This window comes from Accipiter gentilis, chromosome 5, assembly GCF_929443795.1.
Source record: "Accipiter gentilis chromosome 5, bAccGen1.1, whole genome shotgun sequence".
Classification (NCBI taxonomy): Eukaryota; Metazoa; Chordata; class Aves; order Accipitriformes; family Accipitridae; genus Astur; species Astur gentilis.
The window spans coordinates 66,721-78,630 of record NC_064884.1 but is presented as its reverse complement, the minus strand read 5'-3'; the positions used below and the strand labels follow the sequence as shown (position 1 = coordinate 78,630).

The window sequence follows — 11,910 nt, the reverse complement described above, 5'->3', positions numbered from 1 at the left end:
GGGAGTTGGGCTAGATGGCCAGCATGGAGTAGGCCAGGGTTGTGAAGTGCGTGAGTGTAACTCTATTTGTTTGTGGTGGGTTTTTAAAAAAAAATATTTGGGTGCTGTTTGTAGGTTGTGATGTAATGATATGTTTCCATTTCTGGTTTTGTGTCGAGGTGTGGAAGTGGATGGTCTGTCAAGATGAGCGGAGCTCACTCGTTTGCTGCCTGGGAGCGGGGATCGTGCAGGTAATGTCACCTCAGGGAGTAAAGCTTCTGGATGTGCAGCAACGGATGTAATGGGAGCGAGGAATGTGGAAAAGACCACTCCGTAGAGCACTGCAGGTACTAAATAGTGGCATTTCTTCTTCAGGTAATGCTAGATTTTTTGGAGTTTAAATGTATTTGTAAAAATAATGATTAAAAGAGGACTAGAACTAATAGTGTCAAATATTTGATGAGTGAGGCCGTAAAGTCTTTTCTATATATTGTAGAAAAAGAAGGTTGTAGAATTGGACTTTAAATACTGACATAGCTGAAAGTATGTGGAATGAGTAATGGACCAAATGAAGCACTAAGAACAAAACGAAAGAAAGACAGGTAATTAGGTGTCCTTGTGGGAATCACAGTACTAATGGCAATCACAAAGGCAAGTGCGGAGCGAAGCATGTGCCCATAGGTAAACTTAGCTGTTGAAGTGAGTGAAAGTGTCTGTTGGAATTAGGCATCCAAGGGCGAGTTGTAGATACCTTGAGGTAAATGTAGCTGCTGCTGGGTTAATGGAAAGGGGGTGCATTCCTGGCTCCAGTGATTGCACAACTTTGAAATTGGAGCTGTAGCTCCATAAATGTGAAATGGGCTCGGGCGCGGTGCGGCGCCGAAATGGGCTCGGGCGCGGTGCGGCGCCGAAATGGGCTCGGGCGCGGTGCGGCGCCGAAATGGGCTCGGGCGCGGTGCGGCGCCGAAATGGGCTCGGGCGCGGTGCGGCGCCGAAATGGGCTCGGGCGCGGTGCGGCGCCGAAATGGGCTCGGGCGCGGTGCGGCGCCGAAATGGGCTCGGGCGCGGTGCGGCGCCGAAATGGGCTCGGGCGCGGTGCGGCGCCGAAATGGGCTCGGGCGCGGTGCGGCGCCGAAATGGGCTCGGGCGCGGTGCGGCGCCGAAATGGGCTCGGGCGCGGTGCGGCGCCGAAATGGGCTCGGGCGCGGTGCGCCGCCGAAATGGGCTCGGGCGCGGTGCGCCGCCGAAATGGGCTCGGGCGCGGTGCGCCGCCGAAATGGGCTCGGGCGCGGTGCGGCGCCGAAATGGGCTCGGGCGCGGTGCGGCGCCGAAATGGGCTCGGGCGCGGTGCGGCGCCGAAATGGGCTCGGGCGCGGTGCGGCGCCGAAATGGGCTCGGGCGCGGTGCGGCGCCGAAATGGGCTCGGGCGCGGTGCGGCGCCGAAATGGGCTCGGGCGCGGTGCGGCGCCGAAATGGGCTCGGGCGCGGTGCGGCGCCGAAATGGGCTCGGGCGCGGTGCGGCGCCGAAATGGGCTCGGGCGCGGTGCGGCGCCGCAATGGGCTCGGGCGCGGTGCGCCGCCGAAATGGGCTCGGGCGCGGTGCGCCGCCGAAATGGGCTCGGGCGCGGTGCGCCGCCGAAATGGGCTCGGGCGCGGTGCGCCGCCGAAATGGGCTCGGGCGCGGTGCGCCGCCGAAATGGGCTCGGGCGCGGTGCGCCGCCGAAATGGGCTCGGGCGCGGTGTTACTTTTCTTAAAGGGGCTGAGGTACTGTGTAACTCTGAAATGGGCTTGATGAGCGGATAAGATGCCTGTAATATGTGAGGGGTTTTGTTATTCTGTATTTCACTGTCCCTGTTGTCCTTTCTGTTCTTTTCTTTCCCTGACCCTTTGTGGTACTCCCTACTCTTTTTATTCATGTCTTCTCTTTCTCTCTTTCCAATCTCCTGTGCTTTTCATAGTCTCTCTCTATCTCTTGTCATTATTCTCATCTGTCACGCTATCTTACTTTCTGTCCCATCGTATCACGTTGTATCTATTCCTCCTGCTTTTTTCTCCATCTGTCCAGATCCCTCTCCCTTTTTTCTTCTATTGCTGTCCCTCTGCCCTGCTTCCTCTTGTCATCTTTTCTGTATTTCTATCTGTTCCCTTCCCTCTTCCATCCTTTCTAACTGTATTCCCCTCTCGAGCTAGCTGTCCCTTCTCTTTTCTCTCTTCCTCCATATTTCTCTCACAGCCTATCAATCACAGTTGTTTTTTCCTCCGGTGCTGTCCTGCTCTGTCCCTTGTTTCTCACTCTCGTTCTGTCATACTTCCTGTGTCTTTTTGAACTCCTCCATCTCTCTCCTGCAGCCTATCGCTATTTTTTTCCTCTGTCATCCCTTTGTCCTTCTTCCAGTCTTTGTGTCTCTCTCCCTTTGTTCTCCCTCCCTTCCTTTTTTTCCTTTCTTGCTACATCTCTGTTCTGCTCCCTACAATGGAATCAAATCCAGCTAGTTTTTCACCCAGCAAAGGTTACGCTTGTCTAAGCCAGGAGATGACAGCTTCTCGAGGAGTATGCCATGAGAGACGGTATCAAAGGCCTTGCTGCAGTCAAGGTAGGTAACAATCACAGCCTTTCCCTCATCCACTAGGTGGGTCACCTGGTCATAGAAGGAGATCGGGTTGGTCAAGCAGAACCTGTCTTTCATAAACCCACGCTGACCAGGCCCAATCCCCTGCTTGTCCCAGACTTGCCACGTGAGCACTCTCAAGGCAAACTGTTCCATAATCTTCCCCGGTACCGAGGTCAGGCTGACAGGCCCGTAGTTCCCCGGATCCTCCTTCCGACCCTTCTCGTAAATGGGCATCACACTGGCAAGCCTCCAGTCCTCTGGGACCTCCCCCGTTGACCAGAATCAACAATAGATGATGGAGAGCAGCTTACGAAGAACCTCTGCCAGTTCCCTCTGCCCTCTTGGATGGATTCCATCTGGTCCCATGGATTTGTGAGCATCCGGATAGCGTAGTAGGTCACTAACTATTTCCTTCCAGATTAATGGATTAAGGGGTGCGTGTGTGTGTGTGTGCATATATTCTGCTCTTCATCCTTACCTTCCAGCTCAGGAGGCAAGAGTACCCTGAGGACAACTGGCCTCCCTCTTAAAGACTAAGGCAAAGAAGGCACTAACTATCTCAGCCTTTTCCTCATCTCTGGTGGCAACGTTCCCTTCTGTATCCCTGAAAGGATAGATATGTTCCTTGGGATTCTTTTAACCATTAATGTATTTGTAAAAATATTTTTTGTCATCTCTTATGACAGCGGACAGATTTCCTTCTAGCTGAGCTTTTGTCTTTCTAATTTCCTTTCTCTATGACCTAACAAGATGCCTGCACTCCTCCCAGGTTGCCCGCCCTTTCTTCCAGAGATGATAGATTCGCCTTTTGTTTCCTGACTCCTAGCAAAAGCCTCCTGTTCAGCCAGGCCTGTCGTTTTCCTCAGCGATTCGACATTGTGGCACGGGGGAATAGCCTGGTCCCGAGCTGTTAAGATTTCCTTCTTAAAGAACGTCCATCCTTCCTGGATCCCTTTGCCCTTCAGGACCGTCTCCCAAGGGACTCTCTCAACTAGTGCCTCAACGAGGCCAGAGTTTGCCCTCTAGAAGTCCAGAGCGCTGGTTTTGCTAACCCCCTTCCTTGCCTCACCAAGAATTGAGAATTCTGTCATTTCACGGTCGCTAAGCCCAAGATGGCCTCTGACCATCACACCTCCCACCAGTCCTTCCCTGTTCGTAAACAATAGATCTAGCAAGGCTCCTCCCCTGGTCGGCTCACCTACCGCCTGTGTCGGGAAGTTATCTTCCACATGCTCCAGGAACCTCCTAGACTGTTTACTCTCTGCTGTGGCATATTTCCAGCAGACGTCTGGACAGTTGAAGTCCCCCACGAGAACAAGGGCACGCGATTCTAAGACTACTGCCAGCCGCTTGTAGAACGATTCATCCGTCACTTTGACCCGGTCGGGCAGTCTATAACAGACTCCCAGCACAATATCTGCCTTATCGGCCTTCCCTCTCATCCTCACCCATAAGCACTCCGCCTTGTCATCACACTCGGGTAGCTCTGTACAGTCCAAACCCTGCCTAACATAGACAACCACCCCGCCACCTCTTCTACCTTGCCGATCCCTTCTGAAGAGCTCGTAGCCATCCGTCGCAGCACTCCGCTCACGGGAGGCATCCCGCTGTGTTTCCGTGATGGGGAGTAAGTCATATGTATCCTGCAGCGTGATGGCTTCCAGCTCCTCCCGTGTATCGCCCGTGCTGCGTGCGTTGGCATAGATGCATTCGAGCTGGCCTATCGAATCCAACCTTAACATTGGCACATGCTGCCCCCAGGCTCATCTCTGGTGCACCTAGTCTTATCCCTTACCCCCTTCAACCCTAGTTTAAAGCCCTCTCTATGAGCCCCGCCATCTCACGAGCGAGGATTCTTTTACCCCTTTGAGATAGCTGGATATCATCTGTTGCTAGCAAGCCCGGTGCTGTGTAAACCTCCCCGTGATCAAAAAACCCCAAACGCCACTGATGGCACCAGCCTCTGAGCCACGTAATCACCAGGTGTGGTTTCCTGTTCCTTTCAGTATATTTCCCTGCCACTAAGGGATTGAGGAAAACACTACCTGTGCTCCTTCCACTAATCGCCCCAGTACCCTGCCAGCTGCTTGCAGAATGATTCATCTGTCTCTTCAACCTGGTCAGGCGGTCTATTACAGACTCTCAGCACAATATCTGCCTTCCCTCTCCTCCTCATCCTGTGGGATGGGTCAGGACTGCATATTGGGCCCTCTGTCCCCCTCAGAAGGGAGTCGCCTATGACAATTACCCTCCTTTTTCTTTTTTTCGGGGGCTTTGGGAACGCGTGGGGCTGCCCGACTGAGCCTAGGCGCCTCCCTGGATAGGGCTTCGCCTACACCCTGATCTTCATTGTTCCAGAAGAACCTCAAGTTCCAGAGCCACGCTCCTGTTGCGTATGGGCAACTGGGAAGGTGAGGGAGACCGGGAGGGGACTCGCCTGCCTCCCCGAGCAGGGACCTGTATCTATTCCCCTGCATCTCTTAGGTCCCCTCCTGCCTGGTGGCGAGGGGGCAGGGGAACCTCCGCTTCTCGCAGAGCCTCCATCTGCTGCTTCTGCCCCAGGGATGGTAGGGTGTGGGTCCACCAATCTATCTCCCTCTCACGCTCCCTGATACTCCTCAACCTTTCCACTTCCTCCTTCAGCTCTGCCAGCAGGCTGAGCAGATCCTCTACCTGGTCACATCTCACACAAGAGGTGTCCCCGCTGGCCTCCAGCATCAGTGATAGATTCAGGCACTCCCCGCAGCCAGATACCCGGAGAGCTGCACGTTTACATGGGAGCTCAGCCCGCGTCACCACGTTTTTCCTAGCGATGGCTTTCACCTCAGTGGTAGTGATACCGGGGTCTCCTCCTGAGGACGATGCCCGCCGCTTCAGTACCCTGCTTGAGCTGGGATTGGGGGGGGGGGCTGCGCCCTGCCTGCACGAACTGCCACGCAAACTGCCGCACCACGGCACACCTTTCTGATGCACCACGCCGTGCTTGCTACGCTCCCGGTTGCTGGCGCTCCTCGGGGCCATTTAACTCTCCCACGGTTGCCCCTGGCAATGCCAACTCCGCGTCAGCCTCTCTTGCGAGAGCTGCCGGCTCTGCACGGTTCCTCTGCTCTTCCCCGGGGCTCCTGGGCCTTGGGAACCTCCCGGTCCGCCTCAATCTAGCGCTTAGCCACCAACTTACCATTGCGTCTGCTGGCCTCGCCGTTGACCGATGTGATTTTAATAACTACATTGTTATTGCATTTAATGAGCTAATTTCCCACCTAGTTTAGAGATACATGTGTCTTTTTCTGTCTACACCTCAGAAAAATTAAGATTAACTCTTTAGCTGGTCACGTTGCCGATGCAATAGTTGTAGCTGTAGCGCAGGCGCAAGTAGTGTCATTTCCTGGTGGGGTTACTTTCTCTGTTCAGGGTCTCATTTGCTGTAAATTTAAGGCAGGTGAGAACAGTGCTGCTGCCCCTCCAGCTGCCTTTATAACTGCTGGTGGTTTGCCCTTTCCCAGGGGATTGTGCTAAGGGTGGTGGGTGGGGGCTTGGGGCTATTTGAGCCACAGCCTCTGCTGAGGGAGCTCATTGTGCTCCTGGGTTTCTCTGGTGTTGGTGCTCAGCTCTTCCTTGAGTGCTTTGCAGCTTTTGAGCTGGCTCAACCCTTTGGGAAGAGGTGTCTGCCTGAGGTAAGAGCTTCAGGACCAGTCAAGGTTCAGCAGCATGTGTGGTAGAAAGTAACACTTGTATGCAGCTGCTTCCCCCTGCCCCTTTCTTTTTCTTCAGGTCCGTAGTTTTGTTTTGAGTGTTCAGGGGTAGAAAGATGGTTTAATAGTATGCATTGTTTGTTTTGGTTTGTTTTTAATTCTTCATGTGTTGTGTTTCCCTGGAATTCCCAACTTTTTTGAAAATGGAACCTTGTTTTTTTTCACCAGTTCTGCTGTGTGCTAAGTTGATGATATCTCTCTTAACAGGACTGATGGTGACATTGTTTAGCAGGGGTTAGGGTGAGTGTCTTGTATGTATTAGTATATGGAGTTTTAGTATTTCTAAAGAAAGCAGAAGGGTCGGTGAGGCACAGTGCCCTTCAGGTTCTGGGATGCCTCGTTGCCTTTCCTCATTGCCCACGGAATGCCATGTTGTCCCAAGAATCTTTGCAGCTGGTGGCAGGCCCCTCGTAGATTACAAGCCTTGGGACTTGACTTTAATTTTTGGGCATGTAGCAGAGCTCGGAGTCTCTGGGGAGCTGTAGGTTAGGAGGTGCCCCCAGAATTTGGGATGTGGCTCAGAAGAGCGGCTCCTGAGGAGTAGCCACTGAAGGGGGTTCAGGGTTGCAAATTGAGGGCAGGAGGTGTCAGGAAGCAGTGGGGTTCCTTTCCTGACAGTTGAGGAGAAGAAAAGGGGTTTCTAAATTTTTGAGACTGGTGGGAAAGGGAGGAGGGTTCACCAGCCCTTCTCAGATGAGTTTTGCAGTTGGATTTGGATGTCATAGAATCGTAGAACGGTTTGGGTTGGAAGGCACCATAAAGATCCTCCAGTTCCAAACCCCCCCCGTCCGTCCCCCCCCCACCCCCACCCTGGGAGACCTTCCATGAGACTAGGTTGCTGAAAGCCCCATTTGACCTTGCCTTGAAAGCTTCCAGGGAGGGAGCCCCTGCAGGTTTTCTGGGCAACGCGTTCCAGTGCCTGGCCACCCCTAGCGAGAAACGTCTTCCTAACGCCTAAACGAAATGTACCCTCTTTAGGACTAAAGCCGTTACCGCCTTGTCTAATTGCTGTACTCCCTTGTAAAAAGTCCCTCTGCAGTTTTCTTATAGGCAGCCTTTATGTACCGTGAAGTCTGCTATAAGGTCTCCTGCAAAGCTGCATGCTGGTCTGAGAAGGTGAGGCGGTCATCGGCCGGGTCAGTGTTGAATAGCAAGGTATTATGGACTGCTTGGTTCAGCATTTATCTTCTGTTGTGGAGGTGCTGTGTGGGCTATCTTTGAATTGGATGAGCATTTGAGGTGAGCTGTGGATTAGCGAGTAGGAGCATGGGGCCGATGTCTTCTCATGTGTGCCATGCTAACTTGGTTTCTCTCGGTACCTTAGGTACCACGAGTGATGACGGCTGCAGGGTCTGAGTCTGGAATGAGCGGGGAAGCGAACACGGTGGCACTCGTGAGGAGGGGGGAGTTGGGGAAGTAGTTGGCGTTGGCCAGCGGGATGCTTACTCCCTTTTCTGATTTGTTTGTGTTTGTTCATTGCAGATGTTGAAGAGCAATGTGTCCCCTTGAGGAACATCCCAGTTAGCCCGTGTGGTTTTGTGGAGGATGGATTTGGACCCTCAGCCCTCTGAAAGCTAATTTGAGGGACCAGGCTGGGAGGAAGGGACAAAGCTGGGAATTGCAGGGAGGAGTTTTCAAGTTAGCGCAGGAGAGAGGGCTGTCTCAAAGCAGTCGCCTTTGCGCAGGCAAAGGGAGCGGGTTGCTTTTCGGCACGAGACCCGTGTGTGCCGGACCGGGCAGTTCCAGCCCGTGTCCGTGGTGGCGTGTAGTTTGTGTAGTCTGTCTTGTGCGCCTAGACCTTCCTCGGGTCTCGAGGTCCTTGTCGCGCTTTGCGCCAGAGGAGCGAGGCATGTGTTTCGGGTGCTGTCCCTAGGGTTTCGAATGCTCTTGCTCATCGGCCCGGTGCCAATTGGGTGCTTCTTTTCTTGTACTCGGAGCTCTAAAGCATGGATCGGTCTCGGCGGGTTCCGGTCGGTGCTCTACAGCAGCATTATTTCGGGCTGCATCGGCAGCTCTGCTCTCTAGCTGTCCGTTTTCTCAGACTGGGACTTCTTCCCCGCACCCTGACATCCTTAGGTCTCGACGCCAGGCTTCTGGCGCATCTGTCGTCTGGGTTTTGACAGTGCTGTCTTGTAACGGGCCGTTCCGTTTGACTCCTCTGGGTCTGCCGTGGAGCCTCCTGGCCTCGCGGTTGCGGCCCCGTAGGTCATCTTGCCTGACGGCGCCTCCCGTCCGGGGGTCATTCTTCTTGCCGAGAGTTTTCTCTCTCTTTGAATCACCTCGTTGGTAGCGTTCCACATGGTGATGTTCTGCACGCGGTGTGCTTGGCTTGGAGCTGCTCTGCCCGGGGATGTAGAGTCAGGGGTAGGTGGAACAGCGATAAGAGTCTACGGGTGAAACGTTGATGTGCCTAGACCGTTTAGGCGAGGGTTGTACAGTCATCTGGGCTTGAGTAGCCATCAGCGGGCTGCGTGGACAGCCGTGCCGATAGTTTTTCATGGAGACGATTGGAGCCGTGTGGCAGGGGTTGTTGAGGGGCAGTGAAGCGGATTTGACTCTCTAAGGTGTTAAGACTTGCACGTGATGGGCTCCAAGTTTGGCCCTGGGATTTTTTTTGGTTGGTAGGGTGTAGGGTTTAGGGTTACTCCGTGCGGGGCCCGGACAATAAACACCAGTATGATGATTAAAGTCGCTCCTTTATTGAGCTTAGCTGATCATTCTTATACAATTCTCTAAGTTGTTTAGAAGCTTTGATTGGCTGCTGCACACAAGCATGTGGTGTCCACACGCACAAGCGTAAGCGGTGATTGGTTACATCGATACTGTCCACGCATATGAACATAAGATACAGTTAGTTATACTCGCTCTGTACACGCACATACACACAGGATATAATTGGTGATGTTAGAGCATGCAAAACTTCTCTTAGTCCAATCGGTCGAGATAAGCCCCTGAATTGAGTTCGGTTGTGCCAAGTTCCCTTTATCGTGGAATGTGCACCTGTGTTTTTCTAATAGGGATCTTTCTTCTTCTATCTTCTTGTTTGTTCTGTTCAGGGCCTTCAAAGGTGTCTGGAACGCTCTTGCAACCATGAGCTACTTTCAGGCCCAGCAACTAAGTTCCATATAATTGAACCCTACAGTGGAGGGGGGGGTGGTTGGGTTTTTTGTTTGTTTGTTTTTTTTTTTTTGTTTGTTTTGTTTTTTTGTTTGTTTTTTTTTTTTTTTTTTTAAATGACAGGCTGTAGCTGGACTCCAGATGGACTTTGTAGATGGAATCAAGACCTCTGGAGTTGTGAAGCTCTTGCTCTGCATCCAGGTGACTCGTTCAATATGTTTGTGGGGTGTTTGTTTTTCAGATGTGGAGGGACAAGATGTGTCCCACCGAGCGATGCGGGAAGGCAGCAGAGCGCTGTAAGGAGGTGGGTCCGTGAGTGGAGTTGGAAGGAAGATGCGTCCGGTGGCTCTATGAGCCTGCTTTGCTTTGCTGTGTTTTGCAGTTTTCTTGCATTGTATTGGTCTGTATTTGCCTTTGCCCTGTGTTGTTTTGTTGTGTATTTGTATTGACTGTCATGTGAGACTGTCTCGCATTGCCTGGCCCTGCATTGTGTTTTGTATTGCAGTGCTCTGTACTTGTATGGATTGCCACCTGAGACTGCCTTGCCTTCTATGGTTCTGTATTGGTTTTGTATTGTTTTGGTTTGTACTTGTATTGACTGTGACGTGAGAGTCTCTTGCATTGGCCCTGTTCTGTTTTGTCTGGTATGGCAGTGCTCTGAGTTGTTTTGCCTTGGCCGAGGTAAGAGTACTGCCTTGTATGGCATTATATTTGCATGTGAATTACATGGCTCTACGTTCGTGTGTGTCTTGTATGGCATTGTAGAGGCAGCATAGAATGTTTAATGACTTTGGGCTCTTTGCATGCAAAGAGTTGAGGGGATCGCAATTGGACTGTGAACTAGCATTGAGTAAGGCAGGAACTGGGCAATGGTGTTCATCTTGTTTATGCGGACGCTTTGTGGCAAGTCTTTAGAACTGGTCAAGGCCTTGAGGTCTGAGTAGCAGCGTGATGGGTCTTGGAGCGATCGGTAACTTTGGGAGAGCTCTGTGTTTGTGATGCTCTGTTTTTTTTTCAAGTGCCATGGAGGACACTGGCTGTGAGGATGTGTTATTTTTGGAATAGGTGGGAAGCAGGGTAGGGGAGCGGTCGAGGACTTGACTTCTCTCTCAAGGATGAAGTGTCTGTTGACAAGCTTTGTGTGTTGTTTATGCAGGTGATGACAGGGCACGAGAGGTGCTTGAAGGAACCTTGCATTTAGGTGACGTGGCTGCTACGGAGGTTGGGCTGTGACACGTGGCACTGTGAAAGCTCAGTATCGGGTTGAAAATGCGCAGATGGAGGAGATGATGGTGCGTGTTGAAACATTGGTGTAACGGAAGGGCAGTTTGTGGGGAGGTTGGAAGGAGGTTGGGCTGGGGCCTGGGTTTCTGCAGGTAGGGCAATTTTTGAGGCCTCTGCTGCCGCAGGCACGGGGTGACGGCCTCTCGAGGCCCGTGGGCGGTAGGATGGATGAGGTGAGAGTGAGGGCTGGCATGCATGTCGTCTGAATGAGTGGTGTGTTGTGAATGTGTCTAACCTTGTAGGGTTCTGTGGCTTATACATTTGGGGTTTTTTTTTCCTTTCAGGATGTAGAGCTGAGATGTTTTTCAGGGAATTAGGAAAAAAACCCCAAAACTTAGAATAAAAAAGCCTAGCTGGGATCTGGGTTGGTTTTTGGTGTGTCCTCCCCTGCCCCGGGGTGGTTTTTTTCCCTGGTCCCAGCTGCTCCATGAGGCAATGTTGATCGCCAATGTTTGGACAGGGGTTCGGCTCGGGCCTGGGTTTTCACAGGCAGGGTGATTTTTTCCAAGGCTCCCATGAGCGGCGTTCCTCTGGAATGCTCCCCTGGAACCTGGTAATTGCCAGTCAGCAAAGGGAAATATGTTGTTCGGTGGACGGTGTTTGGAAGACAGTTGAGGATTTTGTGGGCGAAGGGTGGGGGGAGTTGGACTAGATGGCCAGCGTGGAGTAGGCCAGGGTTGTGAAGTCGTGAGTGTAATTGTATTTGTCTGTGGTAGGTTTGTAAAATATTTGGTTGCTCTTTGTAGCTTGTGATGTAATGATATTTTTCAATTTCTGGTTTTCTGTCGAAGTGTGGAAGTGGACGGTCTGTCAAGATGAGCAGAGCTCCCTTGTTTGCTGCCCGGGAACGGGGATCGTGCAGCTAATATCACCTCAGGGAGTAAAGCTTCTGGATGTGCAGCGATGGATGTAATGGGAACAAGGAATGTGGAAAAGACCGCTCCGTAGAGAATTGCAGGTACTGAATAGCAGCATTTCTTCTTAAGGTAATGCTAGATTTTTGGAGTTTACATGTATTTGTAAAAATAAGGATTAAAAGACGACTAGAACTAATAGTGTCAAATATTTGACGAGTGAGGCCGTAAAGTCTTTTCTATATATTGTAGAAAAAGAAGGTTGTAGAATTGGACTTTAAATACTGACATAGCTGAAAGTATGTGGAATG

General features: G+C 52.0%; 1 long non-coding RNA gene across 1 annotated transcript; it reads left to right on the top strand.

Moving 5' to 3' along the window:
- Nucleotides 1-239: 239 nt before the first annotated feature.
- On the top strand, nt 240-11,646 carry LOC126038289 (uncharacterized). The gene is made up of 4 exons (XR_007505985.1): nt 240-326; nt 9,703-9,765; nt 10,618-10,753; nt 11,537-11,646. It is a non-coding gene; the product is annotated as an uncharacterized LOC126038289 (long non-coding RNA).
- Nucleotides 11,647-11,910: the final 264 nt, after the last annotated feature.